Genomic DNA, 21498 nt, shown 5'->3' on the forward strand with positions numbered 1-21498 from the left:
TAAATAAATAAAAAGAGATGAATAAACTATAGTCAAATCAAGAACCAAAGAGGAGTTGATTGGTTAATAACTCTCGTAGTCTCAAACTTTATGGGCCAGCTTAACGATATTAAGAAATAATTCACGTGGGCATACCTAATAATACGCTGGCCCAAATTACATCACTTTATGTGTCTCGAACAGCATAACTTGCGCATTCCCGCTTAGATTAACTGAAAGAAACAACATGATTTCTATCTTATGTGTGTGGATTTGCGTCTTGTCCTGCTAGGTAAGCAAGTCACCCGAGCTATCGATGAAGCTTGTCAATTGCATTCCCATGATTCCTTACATCAATCCTTATGTCATCAGGAGCCTTTGTGCCTAAACGAACATGGAATGATGGAGATCCCAATGGCTCAAATCCTGAATCAGAATATTAGGGAGTGCTTCTATTCTCGTTATTCCCTCTTTTCTCCAAAAAATTCATTCGCGATCATTTGGAGAATGAAATTAATACTTGATCAACTAATTTTCGTTTCCTCCCATCCAAGCATTGAATTGATGCCTATAATTGTCGCTCCCACGCACTTTCTATAGTAGTGTTTATGGTCCCCAAATAAAGCTAAACCATCATACTAAACAAAGAGGAGTTGACTGTCAACAACTCTCGCAGTTCGAAATTTTTTGAGCCAGAATAGAATAACAAAAATAAGGGAAAACTTGTTTGTATATAATTACATGAGTCCCAAACAGCAAAATGCTTGCAGTCCCGCTTAGGTTAATAAAAAGCAACATGATTTCTTCCTTACGCGTGTGGATTTGTGTCCCATCCTGCTTGATCATCAAGTCACACCCCAATGCCATCGGTTAAGCTTATTAATTGTATTCCCATAATACATTACGCCAATCTTTGTGTCATTAGTAGTCCTCATGCCTAGAAGAATATGAAATGGTGGAGATCCCAATGGTGCAAATCCTGAATTGGAATATTAGGGAGTGCCTCGATTCACGACGTTCCATATTTCCACTAAAATATTTGTCTGCAATCATTATGAGAATGATGTCAATACTCAATCAACTAATTTTCTTTCTTCGCATTGACTTAAACGGAAGGGTCGACAAAGGACACAAAAGAAAGGAAGGATGTAAGTGATAAGTCTATGTTTTCTAGAATGAGTCTTAATAACTCAAATAATATGCTCACTGCCCATAAGTATTCGGTTGCATGCGATTTTTGTAGTATGAAAGTGTAGTTGACTGATCAACAACTCTTATAGTCCTAAATTTTATGAGCCAGCTTCACAAAAATAAGAAAAAATTCATGTGGGCCTAATTAATAATTATTTGACCCAAATTTGTTCATTATATGTGTCCCAAACATCAAAATGCTCACATTGCCTCTTGCATTATGCTTGGATTAATAAAAAAACAACATGATTTCTCCCTTATGAGTGTGGATTTACGTCTTGTCTTGCTTGATCATCAAGCTAATCCCCAATGCCACCAATCAAGCTTGTCAATTAAGTTTCTATAATTCCTCATGTCAATCCTTATGTCATCAGAAGTCATCGTGCCTAGAGGAACTAATGCAAATCCAAAGCCCAAGGAGCCAAGTAGCCAACCAAGTCAAGGAGATCATGTTCTAAGCCTAATGTCAAGGGAGGCCCAATTACAAGAGCTAGAGCCAAAAGAATGAAGCTGGCCTTAAATGGGCTTATTGAAGATATTTAGACCAAAGAACCAAATCCATATGGAGAACTAAGTTTAATAAAGCCCAATTCTCTTCTACATGGCTAAGCGCAAGGATCAAATCGAATTGATTTAAACACAAGGCTAGACAGAGAACATAAAAGAAAGAAAGGACATGAGCAATAAATCTAGGTTTGCTAGTTCAAGTCTTCATATGTCCATAAAGTTCTTGCTTAAATTAAACTAAATTTGTAAAATACCAAGCCTTCACTTGATAAATTCACCAAGTTCATAAAGAACAAAAGAAGAGAATTAACTAAAAAATAATCAATATTCAACAACTCCCTTTACATGAGTCCTCGTGCCTAGAGGAAGAAGGAAGGATGAAGATCCTAATGGTGCAAATCCTGAGTTAAAATATTTGGGCATGACTCGATTCTTGGTGTTCCCTCTTTCCTCTAAAAGATTCCTCCGCGATCATTCAGAGAATGATATCAGTACATGAGCAACTAATTTTCTTTCTTCGCATTCCTTTAAGCATTAGATCGGTGCCTATAATTATCGATTTTGCGCGCTTTCACTCAATACTCGTGTTTATGCTCAACATTACTAGATAGAGATTAGAAAGATAGACATAAAAAAAATAAAAAATAAGAATATAGGTAGGACTTCATATCTGAAAAGGAAAGAAATCACATGTTCTTTGTTCTCTTCCATATGACAAAGCGTAAGGATCAAATCAAATTGATTTAAACAAAAGCGCAGACAAAGAACACAAGAGAATAGAAAGATGTGAGGGATAAGTCTATGCTCACTAGTGCGAGTGTTAATAAGTCCACAAATTTCTTGAAAGAACCCATAACTTGATTTTCTCTATAGTAGAAAACTCAAATAATATGCACATTAGCATCAACTATTTGGTTGCGTGCAGCTTTTATAGTGCAAAAGCTCTCATTCCGTAAGAAGAAGAGACTAGAACCTAAATATGAATAAATAAATAAATAGATAAAGATTGATAAATTAAAGTCAAATCAAGAACAAGAGAGGAGTTGACTAGGCAATAACTCTCTTAGTCTTAAATTTTATAAGCCAACTTAATAAAATAAGGTAAATTCGGGTGGGCCTACCTAAAAACACTCCGACCAAAATTACTTCATTACATCCATTTTAAACATCAAAGCGCTCAAATTCTGACTTGTATTATGCTTGGATTAATCGAAAAAACTTGATTTCATCCTTACGCGCGTGGATTTGTGTCTCTTATGCTCGATCATCAAGCTACGCCCTAATGCATCGGTCAAGCTTGTTAATTGCGTTCCCATGATTCCTTACGCCTAACCTTGTGTCATCAGGAGTCCTCGTGCTTAGAGGGATAATGAAGGATGGAGATCCTAATGGTGCAAATTCGGAGTCAGAATATTTGGGGTTGCCTCCATTCTCGACACTTCTTCTTTCATCTAAAAGATTCCTCCACGATCATTCGGAGAATGATATCAATACATGATCAATAAATTTTCTTTCTTCGTATTCTTTAAAGCATTGGATCAGTGCTTATGATTGCCGCTTCCCTGGGCATTCAAATAACACTCATGTTTATTTACTCCCCATATAAACTCAAACCAACATACTACATAGATATTAGAAGAGACACACAAGAGAAAAAAACAAAATAAGAATATAGGTAAGATTTCATATCAGATAAGGAAGGATACCACAACTTCTTTATTATCTTCTATATGGCTAAGCATAAGGATCAAATCCAATTGATTTAAACATAAGAATTGTGATGTGCATTATTTTATTTATATTTATATGCTCAATTGTTTACATTTTTGTGCATAGTTATCTTGTTTATGCCAGAATCACCAGTGTTTTGGTTCCTTTCACATTTCAGGTCATTATCGAGGGACATTATCAGTAATCGAGGGAAATACGCGTAGTTACAGACCATAATCCATCAAATTGAGCAAGGATTAGCGTTCCATGGTTGTGCACCGCTTGGACTCCACCCGTTCTAAACCATCAAATAGTTGCCCTTCAAGAGTGCCATTTTGGCAAGATTTTCGAAGCCACTACGGCATCCACCATGACCCCGGGGTGGCTTAGCAATGGCTAAGGCACCGCCAGGAAGAAGTCATGAGTTGTAGAACGCAGAGGTCTAGCACGGCCTGGAGTCTGCCCGTGCTGATCAGCACAGGCTTGACCATGGTCGTGCTGAAAGATTTATATAGGCAACAATGATTTGCTGAATTGGGGTTCAATTTTTTGACTTGATTTCACATATACAAGCTTAAGCCATCTTCTTCCAGACTTCAATACTCGACCTTAGAAGACCATTTCATCTATTGAAGGAAAGATTACAATTAATTTAACATCAAATTGAAGATCAAGACAAGATTTGGGAGCATTTAAGAGGCAAATTAGGGTTTACCATTTTGAATTGGGAATTTAGGGTTTTTCACCCAACTTGAAGAAGAAGGATGTACATGCCTTCAATTTACTTTTTTGAATATATTCTTTACTTTGTGTTGCTTATTAGTATGAGTAACTAAATTTGTCAAACCCATTGGGGTTCCTATGTTGTTGGATTGGTTTTAGTGCTTATGAGATTTTGATTATCAATGCTTGTCTCTTCTTGCTTTCATTATTAATGAGAAATCACTTTAATCATGAGACGTTGTGAGTTGTGGTATACAGATTGCTTTATGTAAAGGAGAAATTCATTTAATAATTGGAAATTTGAATAGTAAAAACTGGTTAATGATCACTTAGAGATAAGGGTAATTGACTAGCTGGATTAAGAATTAACAAAGCTTAATAGAGGTGGGTTAAAGCTTAATGCTAATCGAATAATCGATCGTTAGGAAGAGATTCCAACTTTAGGTTATTAGGTTTAGGAATTCGGTTATCTCGAGAGGGAGACCGAATCCACGGGAATTGCAATTGGTAATCAATATAATCTCTATCTTCACTAAAATCTAACTAGCTTAGGTCCCCTAGGGTTTGCTTTTTCCTTCGATTGTTTTCCTAAATCCTTTCAGATTATTTGTGATGTGCGTAAAATACACACATCTAAATGGGGTTTTTAAGATTGATTTTATGGACATTTGGATGTGAATTGGTCCCAACACTCGCCCTATGCATATGTTTGTATGCATTAGGTTCAAAAGAAGTCAAAGAATCATAAAGGGAAGAATTGGAGCATAATTGGACATCAAAGCTGCCGAAATAAGCTAAGTATGCCCATGAGGAAGCTGAACATGGCCATGTTGGTTTCAACACCGGCCGTGTAACGCCTGCATTTTCTCATCATCCATGTTATGTGCATTTACATTTAATCATTGGGCATATGATGGTATATCAATGATATTTTTATTTTATGAGAACATATATATATTAATTATAAGTAGAGAATAAGAAGCATGATATTAGATTATTAATTTAGATAAGTTGATTAAGTACTTGGGTTATGTGTATTAAGCCTTAAGACTTAATTGAACCAATAGTTGAAGGTTGGGTAAATAGATTGGACTTAAAAGATACAATTAAAAGTTAGTACCTATATATGGTTAGTAAGAATTAATTTAGGGTGATAAAAATAGTTTAGTAGGTGGTGGCATTAAGAGAGGAATATTGGAAATTGGAACCATGAGTAAGCTCATTTTACCTCTTCATTTCTCTAAAATTCGTACATGGCCAAAAACACAAAATGTGGAATAAGAGAGAGGAGTGGAATACCTAGAAAAACTTAAGATTAAGATAGGATTTTGCCAACTATTGAAGGAGCCAAGCTAAAGCTAAAGGATTTAAGCATATTAGCAACCCAAAAGCTGAAATTGGTAAGTTGTTACTTGAGTGTTATTAATTTGTCATTAGGGTTCTTGATTACAAATTGGAAAAACTTCATTTGATGCTCTCATTGATTAACTAAAGGTCTGATTATCATGAATTAGTAGAGTATTGAATGATTGCATAAAGATTAAGCTTGATTTAAGTTTAAGTATGTTAAGATAGAAAACTGTCAAAATTCCAGCAACCTTGATGTTCTGTATTTTAGGCATAACATGGGTTATGTAAGTCCAAATTAAGCTTAATTGGTGTCTATGGAAAGTTTAAAGAGTCCTCTATAACTTTGTAGTTTTGTGATTTTGCTATTTTTGCCGTTTTGGTTGCTTAAATTGAGCAAACAGATTGCTGCTCGGGTACAACTAGCTGTATGACCCTTGCTCAGTAATTTGAAAATAATTAAATCTATAGAAGTCGGAATTGAGTAATTCTTCTTGGAGATGAAATAGACGCATAAATGGATATGTCAATTTAATATGAGATTTTTGTATTAAGCCAATTTTGCCCAGCAATAAATATACCTTGGTACTAAATTCTGTCTAGAAAACAGAAATGTTGGAGATTAGTTTTATGCAATTTATTGATGTTAATTTGAGTTAGATTGGTATTTAACTAGATGGGAAATGTTTATAGGATATTAAAACAGTAATTGAGAGTCTTAGAGGAAGAGTTAGACCTATGAATTAGAGAGGGGATGATCTTGTAATGCATTAGAACTCGCATTTACATGAATATTTGTAATATGCATGAAATGTGAATTGATGAATGTGTTGACAGGTACTCAAAGGCCCTGGAAAGGAAGTTGTGGAGAAAGGAGGTTCTTATATGCTAAAGGAATAAGTATATTTTGAGTAAGTAAATAGTTAATATTTGCTATGTTCATATATTTAATCAAATGTTCGCAAATGGTTGCGTTTGCTTAATATTGCTTATGTTTGAATGACCGAGATGGAAATGATTGGTGTTGAGTGGAACAATTGTTATTGCTGAAATATGATATAAGTGAAATGATTGAATTGTGATATTAAGTGCATATGTGCATGTGAATGGTGGATTCCCCTATGAAAAAAAAAAGATATATATATAAAGCCTTAGGAGGCTAAAGCCTAGAGAGGCTATAAATGTGAGATGAGGCGAGTACCACGTGTGTGATATGTGAGGATGAGGCGGAGCAGCACATTAAAGGGGATCCACAAGCCGTGAGAACTAACCATAATTGTTGAATTGTATTTCTTCTATGATGGTTGTAATGAATTGAGTAGAATGGTATGACTTTATACCTAAACTATGAATATCATGGAAAGTTATGTGATTGGGTGGAAATTGTATTAAGTGTATGTGATATAGATTATGTTGATTATTTATTTACCGAAATGGAGGCTCACCCCTCTCCAAAATTTTTCTTTTCAGGTTTGTAAATAGTAGTGCATCCGTTGGTTGTATGCGAAGTCTAGCTTTTAGCAGCTCAAGTTGGGCCGATTTTGTGAAGTCTCCTCCGATGCATTTTTGTATGCGATTATGTGATATATATGGAAGTATGCCTTATAAGGCATAAGAAGATGTTTGTAATACTTGTTAAATGATGTTTAAGTATAATCATATGTTTATATATTAATAACATTTTGTCTGGATTCTTAACAACCTACATATTGACCTATCTACCTGTAGTATATATTCTACGACGCTTGTATGCTTCCTGGCTAATGTTTATTGGTTAGTATGTGATGGGGGTGTTACATTTTAGTGGTATCAGAGCAGGGATTAGATTCATTGGGAGTAGATTCATGTTGCACATCATTAAGCATATGATATATGTTCTTTGAACTTGACTGAATATTTGCATTTCATATATATAGATGGAGAGACAAGGAGAACACGCAACTGGCCCAGATAAGTCATTAGCTACATTCTGAAAATGCATGGTCATGAAAATGCATCTGAACATGATCAACATGATGAGCATGAGCTACATTCTGAAAATGCTGCACAATCGAATGTACAAAATGTTATGGAACAGTTTATGGATTTTCTGATGCAACGGGCAGCTCAACAACAAGCACCGGTGCCTCAGACTCAACAACAAAAGGCTGTGATAGATAAGAATTATGAAAGAGTTAGGAAACAAGGTGCTAATGTTTTTCAAGGTACTACTGATCCTGCTGAGGCTGAGGAATGGTTACGAAATACAGAAAGGGTGTTGGATAGATTTAATTGCACATCCGAACAAAGGCTTCTATATACGATCTTTAATAGAAAAGATGCACTTGATTGGTGGGAAACAGTTTTAAGAAGCAAAGATCGACCAATGACTTTGACTTGGAATGATTTCTTGAGAGAATTTACTGAGAAGTATACTCCAGAAATTTATAGAGACAGAAAGAAGCTTGAATTTCTTCGCTTGAAACAGAATGATATGTCAGTTGCAGAGTACGAAGTTCAATTTGTGAGATTATGTAAGTATGCACCAGAAGAAATAGCCACTGAAGAACTGAAAAGGAAGAAATTTGAGATGGGTTTGAGGCTTGACATTCGTGAGAAAATGGCAGTGAAACCTCATAATTACAATGCCTCAATTGAAGCTGCTTTGAGAGCTGAAGAAACATCATTTGAAAGGAATACTATGGAAGCTAAAAAGAAGAAGATCATTGGTGCTTATAGTAATCCTCCAAGACATATTAGTATTTCTTCGTTTAGAGGCTCTAATTCACAGCGGAGTAGTTATCGTGGACGAGGGTTTGGTGGTCAGTCTAGTAGATCCTCCATAGTACCTTATAGTAGAGGTGGATACAATTCATCCAGACTTGAGGGAGGACAAGTTTCAGCCAGTAGAGGGTTTGCTCCTGCTTGTCCTACGTGCAACAGGAGACATACTGGAGAATGTTGGGGACCTAGACCAGTAGTATGTTTTACTTGTAGTAGGCCAGGACATTATTCTAGAGATTGTCCTATGAGAAGAAATAATGCTGGAGAATCTTATACAGTGGGTCAGAGTAGTGTTGGTGAAAATATTCCAGTTGGTTCAGGCAGAGGCAGAGGAAGAGGTGGCAGAGGAGGTTTAACTATTTCAGCAACACCATTAGAACAAATTGGTCAACCACAAGCACAAGCTAGAGTATTTGCTACTACTAGAAATGAAGCATTTGTAGCACCTGAAATTGTTACTGGTATACTTTCTATTCATGATTTTGATGCACATGTTCTTATTGATCCTGGATCCACATGTTCATTCATATCACATGATTTTGCATCGCATGTTCATGCTAATATAGAGGCATTAGGTTATGATATATATGTATCTATGCCTGCTGGGGGTATTATCACAGTAAATACGATAGTGAGATCATGTCTTGTAGTAGTAGATAGTGTCAAACTACATGTAGATTTGGTTGTTATTAATCTTAGAGAGTTTGATGTTATTTTGGGGATGGATTGGTTGTCAAGAAATCATGCTATTGTTGATTGTAAAACGAAGGAAGTGGCTATGGAAATACAAGGAGAAATGAAAATAGTAATGGTGGGTGAAAGGAAGACAATTCCTAATTGTTTGATTTCGAAAGGACGCATGTCGTTAATTAAAAATGGATGTGAAGCATATCTAATTAGTTTTATAGATACTACTAAGGTCAGTCCAGGGGTATTAGACATTCCAAAGTGGTCGGAGAATTTCCTAACATATTCTTAGATGATTTGCCTGGTTTGCCACCAAATCGAGAGGTTGATTTTGAGATTGACATCATCCCTGGTACTGCACCTATTTCCATTGCACCATACAGAATGGCTCCATTAGAATTGAAAGAATTAAAGAAGCAATTAGAAGAGTTACTTGATAAAGGTTTCATCGGGCCAAGTACTTCACCGTGGGAGCACCGATTCGCTTTGTGAAGAAAAAGGATGGTAGTATGCGATTATGTATTGATTATAGGCAATTGAATAGGATTACAGTGAAGAATAAATATCCATTGCCGAGAATTGATGATTTGCTTGATCAGTTAAAAGGTGCAACTGTGTTCTCTAAAATTGATTTAAGATCAGGTTATTGGCAACTCCGGGTTGAAGAGAAATCTATTGCCAAGACAAAGATTCGGAACAAGGTATGGGCACTATGAATTTATTGTGATGCCATTTGGTTTAACAAATGCTCCTGCTTTTATGTCAACGATGAACAAGACTTTCCAGCCATATTTAGATCACTTTGTTATTGTGTTAATTGATGATATTCCGATTTACTCTAGAAGCCCGGAAGAGCATGAACAACACTTGAGAATTGTTTCTATGATTTTGAGGAAAAACAGTTGTATGCAAAATTCAACAAATGCGAGTTTTGGATGGAGGAAATTGCATTCTTAGGGCATATTATTTCTAAACATGGAGTGCAACCAGATTCATCAAAGATTAAAGCAATTATTGAATGGGAACCGCTTCTAGAAATGTTTCCCCAAGTTCAAGTTTTCTTGGGTTAGCTGGCTATTATAGAAGATTTGTAAAAGATTTTTCAGTTATTGCTAAGCCTCTAACAGCTTTGTTAAAGAAGAATGTGCCATTCCAGTGGACGGAGTTATGTGATCAAAATTTTCAAGAGTTGAAGAAAAGGCTTACTACTACACCGATACTCGCATTGCCATCCGAAATGGAGGTTATGTTGTATATCACTGATGCTTCTAGGCAAGGACTTGGATGTGTCTTAATGCAGCATGGGAAGGTTATAGCTTATGCTTCAAGACAATTACGACCTCATGAGCTGAATTATCCTACACATGATCTTGAATTAGCAGCTATTGTACATGCATTGAAGATATGGCGACATTATTTATACGGGGAGACATTTCGGATATTTCACCGATCATAAGAGTTTGAAATATATCCCTACGCGGAAAGAGTTGAATCCGAGACAACGAAGATGGATTGAGCTTTGAAGGATTATGATTGCACTATTGATTATCATCCTGGAAAGCAAATGTTGTTGCCGATGCTTTAAGTAGGAAGTCAGTGGAAAATTTTTCAAGTATGATTTGTTACAATGTAGAATATTTAGTTGCACTTAGAGCTATGGATGTGAAGTTTTATGTTTATGATAATGATATGTTAGCCACATTACAAGTAAAGCCTTTGATTGGAGATAAAATTAAAGATGCACAGTGTGAAGATTCTTATTTGCAAAGGATGAAGGGTAGAGTACAAGAAGGAAACAATACACAATTTGTGTTGAAAGATGATGGTGTGTTATTGAATAGAAATCGTGTATGTGTACCCGATGTAGGAAATTTGAGAAAGGAAATCATGCATGAAGCGCACTATGCACCTTATGCAATGCATCCTGGAAGTACCAAAATGTACAAAAATTTGAAGCCTTATTATTGGTGGCCGACAATGAAGAAGGATGTGGCAGAATTTGTGAGTAAGTGTTTGACATGTCAGCAAGTGAAAGGAGAGCACCAGGCACCTGCAGGTAAACTTCATTCTTTATCTATACTTGTGTGGAAGTGGGATAAGATTACTATGGATTTTGTTATGGGATTGCCGCGTACATTTAACAAGCATGATGCTATTTGGGTAATTGTTGATCGACTTACTAAATGTGCTCATTTCTTACCTGTGAAACAAACAGATTCACTTGATAAACTTGCTGAATTGTATATTTCTGAGATTGTTAGATTGCATGGTGTGCCTATATCTATTGTATCAGATAGGGATCCTAGATTTACTTCTCGTTTCTGGGAGAGTTTGCGAAGCATATGGTACTAAGCTTCATTTCAAGATGACTTTTCATCCTCAAACAGATGGGCAATCAGAAAGAACTATTCAGACATTAGAAGATATGATGAGGGCTTGCACACTTGAGTTCAAGGGTAATTAGGATGATTACATACCACAAATGGAATTTGCGTATAACAACAGTTTTCATTCTAGTATCGGTATGGCTCCTTATGAAGCTTTGTATGGGAGGAAATGTAGAAGTCCAGTATGCTGGGATGTTGAAGGTTTAAGACAGGCTTGAAGGTCCGAATTGGTACAAGAAACAAAGTGGATAAAATAGAGATAGTTAAAAAGAATTTGAAAGTAGCACAGATGCATAAAAGAGTTATGCTGATTTGCATCGAAGGGAAATGGAATATATTGTGGGTGATAAAGTTTCCTTGCGGGTATCACCATGGAAAGGAATATTAAGGTTCGGTAAACAAGGGAAATTGAGTCCGAGGTATGTAGGACCTTATGAAATTATTGAAAGAGTTGGACCATTGGCTTATAGGTTAGCATTACCTACAGAGTTGTCTTCTATTCATGATGTTTTTCACGTTTCTATGTTGAGGCGATATAGATCAGATCCTAGTCATATCATTCCAGAGCCAGAGATAGAAATCACAGAAAAGTTGACATATGTGGAAGAACCGATAGAAATTCTTGATCGAAGGGTTAAGAAATTGAGAAATAAAGACATTCCTATGGTCAAAATTAAGTGGAGTCATCATTCACCAAGAGAAGCAACTTGGGAAGTAGAAGAGCATATGAGATGTGAAGTATCCGCATCTATTCCATTGTAATGTTGGTGAGTTGTTAAAATTTCGGGACGAAATTTCTTAAGGAAGGGAGAGTTGTAACGCCTGCATTTTCTCATCATCCATGTTATGTGCATTTACATTTAATCATTGGGCATATGATGGTATATCAATGATATTTTTATTTTATGAGAACATATATATATTAATTATAAGTAGAGAATAAGAAGCATGATATTAGATTATTAATTTAGATAAGTTGATTAAGCACTTGGGTTATGTGTATTAAGCCTTAAGACTTAATTGAACCAATAGTTGAAGGTTGGGTAAATAGATTGGACTTAAAAGATACAATTAAAAGTTAGTACCTATATATGGTTAGTAAGAATTAATTTAGGGTGATAAAAATAGTTTAGTAGGTGGTGGCATTAAGAGAGGAATATTGGAAATTGGAACCATGAGTAAGCTCATTTTACCTCTTCATTTCTCTAAAATTCGTACATGGCCAAAAACACAAAATGTGGAATAAGAGAGAGGAGTGGAATACCTAGAAAACTTAAGATTAAGATAGGATTTTGCCAACTATTGAAGGAGCCAAGCTAAAGCTAAAGGATTTAAGCATATTAGCAACCCAAAAGCTGAAATTGGTAAGTTGTTACTTGAGTGTTATTAATTTGTCATTAGGGTTCTTGATTACAAATTGGAAAAACTTCATTTGATGCTCTCATTGATTAATTAAAGGTCTGATTATCATGAATTAGTAGAGTATTGAATGATTGCATAAAGATTAAGCTTGATTTAAGTTTAAGTATGTTAAGATAGAAAACTGTCAAAATTCCAGCAACCTTGATGTTCTGTATTTTAGGCATAACATGGGTTATGTAAGTTCAAATGAAGCTTAATTGGTGTCTATGGAAAGTTTAAAGAGTCCTCTATAACTTTGTAGTTTTGTGATTTTGCTATTTTTGCTGTTTTGGTTGCTTAAATTGAGCAAACAGATTGCTGCTCGGGTACAACTAGCTGTATGACCCTTGCTCAGTAATTTGAAAATAATTAAATCTATAGAAGTGGGAATTGAGTAATTCTTCTTGGAGATGAAACTAGACGCATAAATGGATATGTCAATTTAATATGAGATGTTTTTATTAAGCCAATTTTGCCCAGCAATAAATATACCTTGGTACTAAATTCTGTCTAGAAAACAGAAATGTTGGAGATTAGTTTTATGCAATTTATTGATGTTAATTTGAGTTAGATTGGTATTTAACTAGATGGGAAATGTTTATAGGATATTAAAACAGTAATTGAGAGTCTTAGAGGAAGAGTTAGACCTATGAATTAGAGAGGGGATGATCTTGTAATGCATTAGAACTCGCATTTACATGAATATTTGTAATATGCATGAAATGTGAATTGATGAATGTGTTGACAGGTACTCAAAGGCCTGGAAAGGAAATTGTGGAGAAAGGAGGTTCTTATATGCTAAAGGAATAAGTATATTTTGAGTAAGTAAATAGTTAATATTTGCTATGTTCATATATTTAATCAAATGTTCCGCAAATGGTTGCGTTTGCTTAATATTGCTTATGTTTGAATGACTGAGATGGAAATGATTGGTGTTGACTGGAACAATTGTTATTGCTGAAATATGATATAAGTGAAATGATTGAATTGTGATGTTAAGTGCATATGTGCATGTGAATGGTGGATTCCCCTATGAAAAAAAAAAGATATATATATAAAGCCTTGGGAGGCTAAAGCCTAGAGAGGCTATAAAAGTGTATAATGTGAGATGAGGCGAGTACCACGTGTGTGATATGTGAGGATGAGGCGGAGCAGCACATTAAAGGGGATCCACAAGCCGTGAGAACTAACCATAATTGTTGAATTGTATTTCTTCTATGATGGTTGTAATGAATTGAGTAGAATGGTATGACTTTATACCTAAACTATGAATATCATGGAAAGTTATGTGATTGGGTGGAAATTGTATTAAGTGTATGTGATATAGATTATGTTGATTATTTATTTACCGAGCTGGAGGCTCACCCCTCTCCAAAATTTTTCTTTTCAGGTTTGTAAATAGTAGTGCATCCGTTGGTTGTATGCGAAGTCTAGCTTTTAGCGATTCCGCTGTTGGGCCATTTTGTGAAGTCTCCTCCCGATGCATTTTTGTATGCGATTATGTGATATATATGGAAGTATGCCTTATAAGGCATAAGAAGATGTTTGTAATACTTGTTAAATGATGTTTAAGTATAATCATATGTTTATATATTAATAACCTTGTGTCTGGATTCTTAACAACCTACATATTGACCTATCTACCTGTAGTATATATTCTACGACGCTTGTATGCTTCCTGGCTAATGTTTATTGGTTAGTATGTGATGGGGGTGTTACAGGCCGTGTTCCCAACACGGTCACCAACACGGCCGTGTTGGGTGCATCAAACATCAAAGAAATAGAAGTTTTAGGGAGCACGGCCACAGAGAGTAACACGGGCATAAACACCAGCCCGTGTTGGGAACACGAGCATCAACACAGCCGTGTTGGCGAAGACAGGGGGAATTAATTAAAAGAAAGAAGAGAGGAAAGAAAGAAAGAGAGTGGGGGGAGAACGTCCCAGACCCTAATTTTTCTCTCTCTAAGGGTTTTCTGAGCTGGAACCAAGGGAAAAGGACACTTGGACCAAGGTTTCAATCGGATTCCCTTCAAAGATTAAAGATTCGGCGAGGTTTGTTGATTGGTTTTCAAATCGAGTAAGAGGAACAAGAATAGATTCAATTTAAGGAATTGGGGATGTTTACTCTCATCCAAGGGTGTAATCGGGTTTTCTCCACCTTTACTCATTGTTGTAATTAAATTCTTGTGTATTTTGATAATGAACATGATTAGCTAGATTGATTAAATCCATTGGGATTTCTTTACTATATTGGCTTAGTATTATATTGTTGGATTGTTTGGGTTAGTTTGTATTCTTCTTGCTTTCAGTATTAATAAGATAATGCATTATTCATGAGACGTTGTGAATTGTGTGTTTAGATTGCTTTGTGTGATTGTGAAGTCCATTTGGCAATTGGAATTTTGAATAGCAAGAACTGGTTAATAAACGCTAAGAGATAAGGATAATTAACTAGCCGGATTAAGAATTAACAAAGCTTAATAGAGGCGGATTAAAGCTTAATGCTAACAAAGCTTAATGCTAATTTAGGTTTAGGAATTCGGTTATCTCGAGAGAGAAACCGAATTCGGTTAAGAATTCGTCCATGGGTAGCATAATTAGACTCACCAATCCTTTATCATTTGTTTGATTGCCAACTAGTTTAGGTTCCCTTTGGGTTTGCTTTTTTGTCTTGGTTATTTTAGTTATCAATTACTCCTGCATCTCCCTTAGAACTTAGCTTGTAGCTATTAGTTATTCTAGAAATTATTCATCACTCATTTGAGGTTAATATAACAAAGAACAAAGGAGTAACTCTGGGCTTTCACTTTCCCAAGGAATACGACCTTGATACTCGCCATTAGTGCTAGATTGCATCGATAGGTACACTACCTTAGATTATAGCTAACACAAGTAGCACACATCAAATTTGACACTTAGTTAATTGTTTGTTCATATTTAATCATAGCATAATAACTTCATCAATTTTGTTTCGGTTAGATAATATAAGATGCTGCAGTAGTTCTAGGATCACCCTTTCCCGAGAATACGACCTTGATACTCACCATTTGTGCTAGTCTGCATCGATAGTTCACTACCTTAGATTTTAGCTACACCAATAGCCTATCAAGTTCTTAGTGCTGTTGCCAGGGAACTTTTTGTGTGAACTAGAGTGAATTTGTGGTTTTTTTTTGTTAATCTAGCCATTTTTAATTTCTTTGTCCTTTCGTTTTTATTTATTCTTGTGTTCTTTGGTTATTGTTTATCCATTTCAGGTAGTTTATGACCAGGAGCTCTAATCCTACTACTGTAGACCCTCTTGCTGAACCACAGCGGTCCCTCCATTTGTTGAGGAAGCATATGCAAGAAGAAGAGGAGGAGCGGATAGAGTTTGAAGCCACTGCGAATAGACCATGAGGGATGGGAGACAACAATTGGGCTGCGGATGAAGCTAGAACTATGTATGATTTTTCTAGACCTTCTCTTGAGGGGACACAGACGAGTATATTGCGACCACCTGCGGCCGCCAATAATTTCAAAATAAAGCCAAAGGTGATATAGATGGTGGAAAATAGTGTACAATTTGGGGGACTGCCGAGCGAGGAACCAAACGCTCACATCGCCAACTTCTTGGAGATCTGCGACACCTTTAAGATAAATGGAACAACTATTGATGCCATTCGGTTGAGGCTATTTCCTTCTTCTTTGAGGGACCGAGCAAAAAGATGGTTGTAGTCGCTCCCAGCCAATACTATCACGACGTGGAGATCATTGGCTGAGAAATTTCTCTACAAGTACTTTCCTCCAGCTAAGATTGTTAAATTAAGGAATGACATTTCTTCTTTTGTGCAGATGGAAGACGAGAGCATGTATAATGCCTGGGAGAGGTACAAGGACTTGTTGATATGCTTTCCACACCACGGTCTACCAGTCTGGATGCAGGTTCAGACATTTTACAGTGGTTTGAACCTTGCTACTAGACAAATGGTTGATGCAGTAATAGGAGGAGCGCTGAATAGTAAGACGCCCGAGCAAGCTAAGAACTTAATAGAGGAGATGGCCATGAACAATTATCAGTGGTAGTCTTCTAGGAGCCGACCAGTGAGGCAGGGAGTGGTCAATCATTTTGACTCCACAGCAGCCTTGGCAACTCAAGTGGAGCTTTTGACCAAGAAGTTAGACCATCTTCAGATGCCAGTTCATGCAGCCCAGATAAGCTGTGCGTTTTACGGTGGCCTGCACTATGGTGAAAACTGTAATGCGGGAGGTATGTTTGCTTCGAGTACTAATTCTTCATCTTCTATAGTTTCTACTGACATTGAATAGGTAGACTACATGGGTAATGCACCTAGACAGCAGAATAACCCATACAGCAACACATACAACCCCGGCTGGCGTAATCATCCAAATTTCTGGTGGAGAAACAACAATGCCGAAGGTCCACTAGGCTTTTAGAGACTGCATTAGCAGCCACCATAGCAGCAGCAGCAGGCTATACCATCACAGCTTCCTCCACCAGTCGAGAAGAAATCTAACTTGGACAGAGGTTTCATAAAAAGTTCCAACCCATGTATTATGCTAGAAAGACTTTGACAGGAGCCCAGGAACATTACACTATTACAGAGAACGAGTTGTTGCCTGTTAATTATGCCTTCGACAAATTCAGATCATACCTCGTCTTATTAAAGACCATCGTCTTCACCAACCATTCAGCTTTGAGGTATTTGTTTAATAAGCATGATGCTAAGCCAAGATTGATTAGATGGATCTTATTATTGCAGGAGTTCAACATTGAGATTAGAGACAAGAAGGGTGTAAAAAATTTGGCAGTAGATCACCTATTGATGTGCGTAAAATACACACATCTAAATGGGGTTTTTAAGATTGATTTTATGGACATTTGGATGTGAATTGGTCCCAACACTCACCCTATGCATCTGTTTGTGTGCATTAGGTTCAAAAGAAGTCAAAGAATGATAAAGGGAAGAATTGGAGCATAATTGGATGTCGAAGCTTCTGAAACAAGATAAGTACGAGCATGAGGAAGCTGAACAGGGCCGTGTTGGTTTCAACACTGGCCGTGTTCCCAACACGGGCATCAATACGACCGTTTTAGACATCAAAGAAGAACTAGATCTTATGGAGCACAGCCACGGAGAGTAACACGGCCAGGAACACCAAACTGTGTTCCCAACATGGCCAGGAACACAGACGTGTTGGAGGTGACAAGGGGAATTAATTAAAAGAAAGAAGAGAGGAAGAAAGAAAAGAGAGCAGGGGGAGAACGTCCCAAACCCTAAATTTTCTCTCCCAAAGGGTTTTCTGAGCTGAAACCAAGGGAAAAGGAGACTTAGATCAATGTTTTAATTGGATTCCCTTTAAAGATCAAAGATTGGGCGAGGTTCGTTGATTGATTTTCAAATTGAGCAAGTGGAAAAAGAATCGATTCGATCGGAGCAAAAGGACTTGGGGCTGTTTACTCTCATCCAAGGGTGTAATCGGGTTTTCTCCACCTTTGCTCATTGTTGTAATTGAATTCTTGTGTATTTTGATAATGAACATGATTAGCTAGATTGATTAAATCCATTGGGATTTCTTTACTATATTGGCTTAGTATTATATTGTTGGATTTTTTGGATTAGTTTTGTATTCTTCTTGCTTTCAGTATTAATAAGATAATGCATTGTTCATGAGACGTTGTGAATTGTGTGTTTAGATTGCGTTGTGTGATTGAGAAGTCCATTTGGCAATTGGAATTTTGAATAGCAAGAACTGGTTAATAATCACTTAGAGATAAGGATAATTAACTAGCCGGATTAAGAATTAACAAAGCTTAATAGAGGCGAATTAAAGCTTAATGCTAATTTAAAAATCAATCGTTAGGAAGAGATTCCAACTTTAGGCTATTAGACTCAACAATCCTTTATCTTTTGTTTGATTGCCAACTAGTTTAGGTTCCCTTTGGATTTGCTCTCTTGCCTTAGTTATTTTAGTTATCAATTACTCTTGTATCTCCCTTAGAACTTAGATTGTTGCTATTAGTTAGTGTAGAAAGTATTCATCACTCATTTTAGGTTAATATAACAAAGAACAAAGGAGTAACTCTGGGCTTTCACTTTCCTGAGGAATACGACCTTGATACTCACCATTAGTGCTAGACTGTATTGATAGGTACTCTGCCTTAGATTGTAGCTAACACAAAGAATAAACAAATAACTGAGATGGGATAAATATCACCTATCCAGAATGGAGAATCCGAGTTTGGAAGCATTTGACGAGAGCACGATAGATGATCGATTTCTAGAGGAGCACTTGTATTCATTGAAGGTATACTCTGATTCTCCTTGGTTTTTTTATTATGCTAACTACCTTGTGGCTAGGGTCTTACCAAAGGGTATGACTTATCATTAAAAGAAGAAATTCTTTGCTGATTTGGAATACTAAATTTGGGAAGATCCCTTACTATATCGAGTGTGTGCAGACCAGGTCATTTGCCGATGTGTTTATGGCGAAGAGAGTTTCCAGATATTGAGGCACTGTCATGAAGGACCCGCAGAAGGCCATCAAGTGGCGAACCATACTGCTAGGAAGGTGTTGGATGCAGGCTTTTACTGGCCAACTATCTTCCAGGATGCTAGGACATTTGTTCAGGTTTGCGATGCTTGTCAGCGCTCAGGTAATATCTCTACCCGTGATAAAATGCCCCAAACTAGTATGTAGACTATTGAGATATTTGATGTTTGGGATATTGACTTCATGGGACCCTTCCCTTCTTCAAATGGCAATAAGTATATCCTCGTGGCTTTTGAGTATTTCTCCAAATGGCCTAAGGCACATGCCTTACCTACTGACGATGCCAGACTTGTTTCCAAGTTCCTTAAGAGGTTATTTGCTAGGTTTGGCATACTTAGAGCGCTAATTAGTGATAGGGGAACACATTTCTGCAACACTCAATTGGAGAAGGCACTCAAGCGCTATGGTGTAATGCATTAGTTCTCTACTCCTTATCACCCATAGACCAGTGGACAAGTTGAGGTTACTAATAGGGGCTTAAAACGCATCTTAGAGAGAACTGTGGGTGTAAGTCGGAAGGATTGGGCTTCGAAACTAGATGATGCATTATGGGCATTTAGAACTGTATATAGGACCTTCATAGGTTTTACGCCCTATAGGCTTGTGTATGGGAAGTCTTGTCATTTACTTGTCGAATTAGAACATAGGGCTCTTTGGGCCCTTAAAACTTACAATCTCGATGTTGATTCTGCAGGTAAGGAAAGACAGTGGCGATTAGGTGAATTGGAGGAATGACATCAATAGGTGTATGAAAACTCCTCAATTTACAAGGCTAAGACAAAGAAGTGGCATGATCATAGGCTCAAAGGTCCCAAGGAGTTTCAAATAGGAGATAGAGTATTACTATATAACTCAAGTCTTCGGTTGTTTCTAGGGAAGCTCAAGAGTCGATGGTCGGAGCCATCTGTGGTTAAGCAAATTTTCCCATATGGCACAGTCGAGCTTCATCATCCCGAGAAGGGTGATTTCAAGGTCAATGGACATAGGCTGAAGGTGTATCACGGAAACTCGTTGGAGATTGAGCAACGGGTTAACATGATTATGTACCTGCAACGATGATCCATGTCGAGTCTAGCTAAATGACTCAAGAACCAAAAAGAAGCGCCCTTGGGAAGCCTTCCCATTTCAGTTTTATGTCTTTCGATTTACTTTTATGTTATCAATCATTTGCATGCTTGATGATCTTTAGAACACTTACTTTATACATTAAATATAGTTGTATGAACTTAGGGTTTGAGTAATTTAAGTCAGATTTTTGGTAATTGGTGAAGAAGGACTTCCCCCTTTGATTTATTTTACTTGATTTATAGCCTAAATGTGTCACACCCCCGTTACATGCTAACCAACATACATTAGCCAGGTAGCATACAATCGTCGTAGACTATATACTACATGTAGATAGGTCAATATGCAGATTATTAAGAATCAAGACACAAGGTTATGAATATATAAACATATGATTATACTTAACCATCATTTAACAAGTATTCAAAACATCTTCTTATGCCTTACAAGGCGCACTTCCATATACATCACATAACTGCATACAAAATGCATCAGGTGGAAACTCCACAAAACTGGCCCAACCTGACAGAACTGCTAAAAGCTAGACTTCGGATACAACCAACTGATGCACTACAATTTACAAACCTGAAAGAAAAGATTTTGGAGAGGGGTAAGCCTCCAGCTCAGTAAATAAATAATCAACATAATCTATATCACATACACTTAATACAATTTCCATCCAATCACATAACTTACCATGATTCATAATTTACGCATAAGTTCATACCATTCTACTCAATTCATTACAACCATCATAAAAAAAATACAATTCAACAATTATGGTTAGTTCTTACGGCTTATGGATCCCCTTTAATGTGCTACTCCACCTCATCCTCACATTACACACTTTTATAGTCTCTCTAGGCTTTAGCCTCCCAAGGCATTATATATATATATATATATATATATATATATCTTTCTTTTTCACAGGGGAACCCACCATTCACATGTACATGCGTACTTAACATCACAATTCAATCAATTCACTTATATCATATTCAAGCAATAACAATTGTTCCACTCAATACCAATCATTTCCATCTCATTAATTCAAACATAATACAATATTAAGCAAACACAACCATTCGAGGAACATTTGATTAAAAATATGAATGTAGCAAATATTAACTATTTACTTACTCAAACTACACTTATTCCTTCAACATAGAAGAACCTCCTTTCTCC

At 36.6% G+C, this 21498-nt stretch overlaps 1 non-coding gene across 1 annotated transcript; it reads right to left on the bottom strand.

Moving 5' to 3' along the window:
* Positions 1-16494: 16494 nt before the first annotated feature.
* Positions 16495-16601, bottom strand: LOC112535593. Its single transcript, XR_003079688.1, has one exon. It is a non-coding gene; the product is annotated as a small nucleolar RNA R71 (small nucleolar RNA).
* Positions 16602-21498: the final 4897 nt, after the last annotated feature.

This window comes from Ricinus communis, unplaced genomic scaffold (assembly GCF_019578655.1).
Source record: "Ricinus communis isolate WT05 ecotype wild-type unplaced genomic scaffold, ASM1957865v1 Ctg11, whole genome shotgun sequence".
NCBI lineage: Eukaryota > Viridiplantae > Streptophyta > Magnoliopsida > Malpighiales > Euphorbiaceae > Ricinus > Ricinus communis.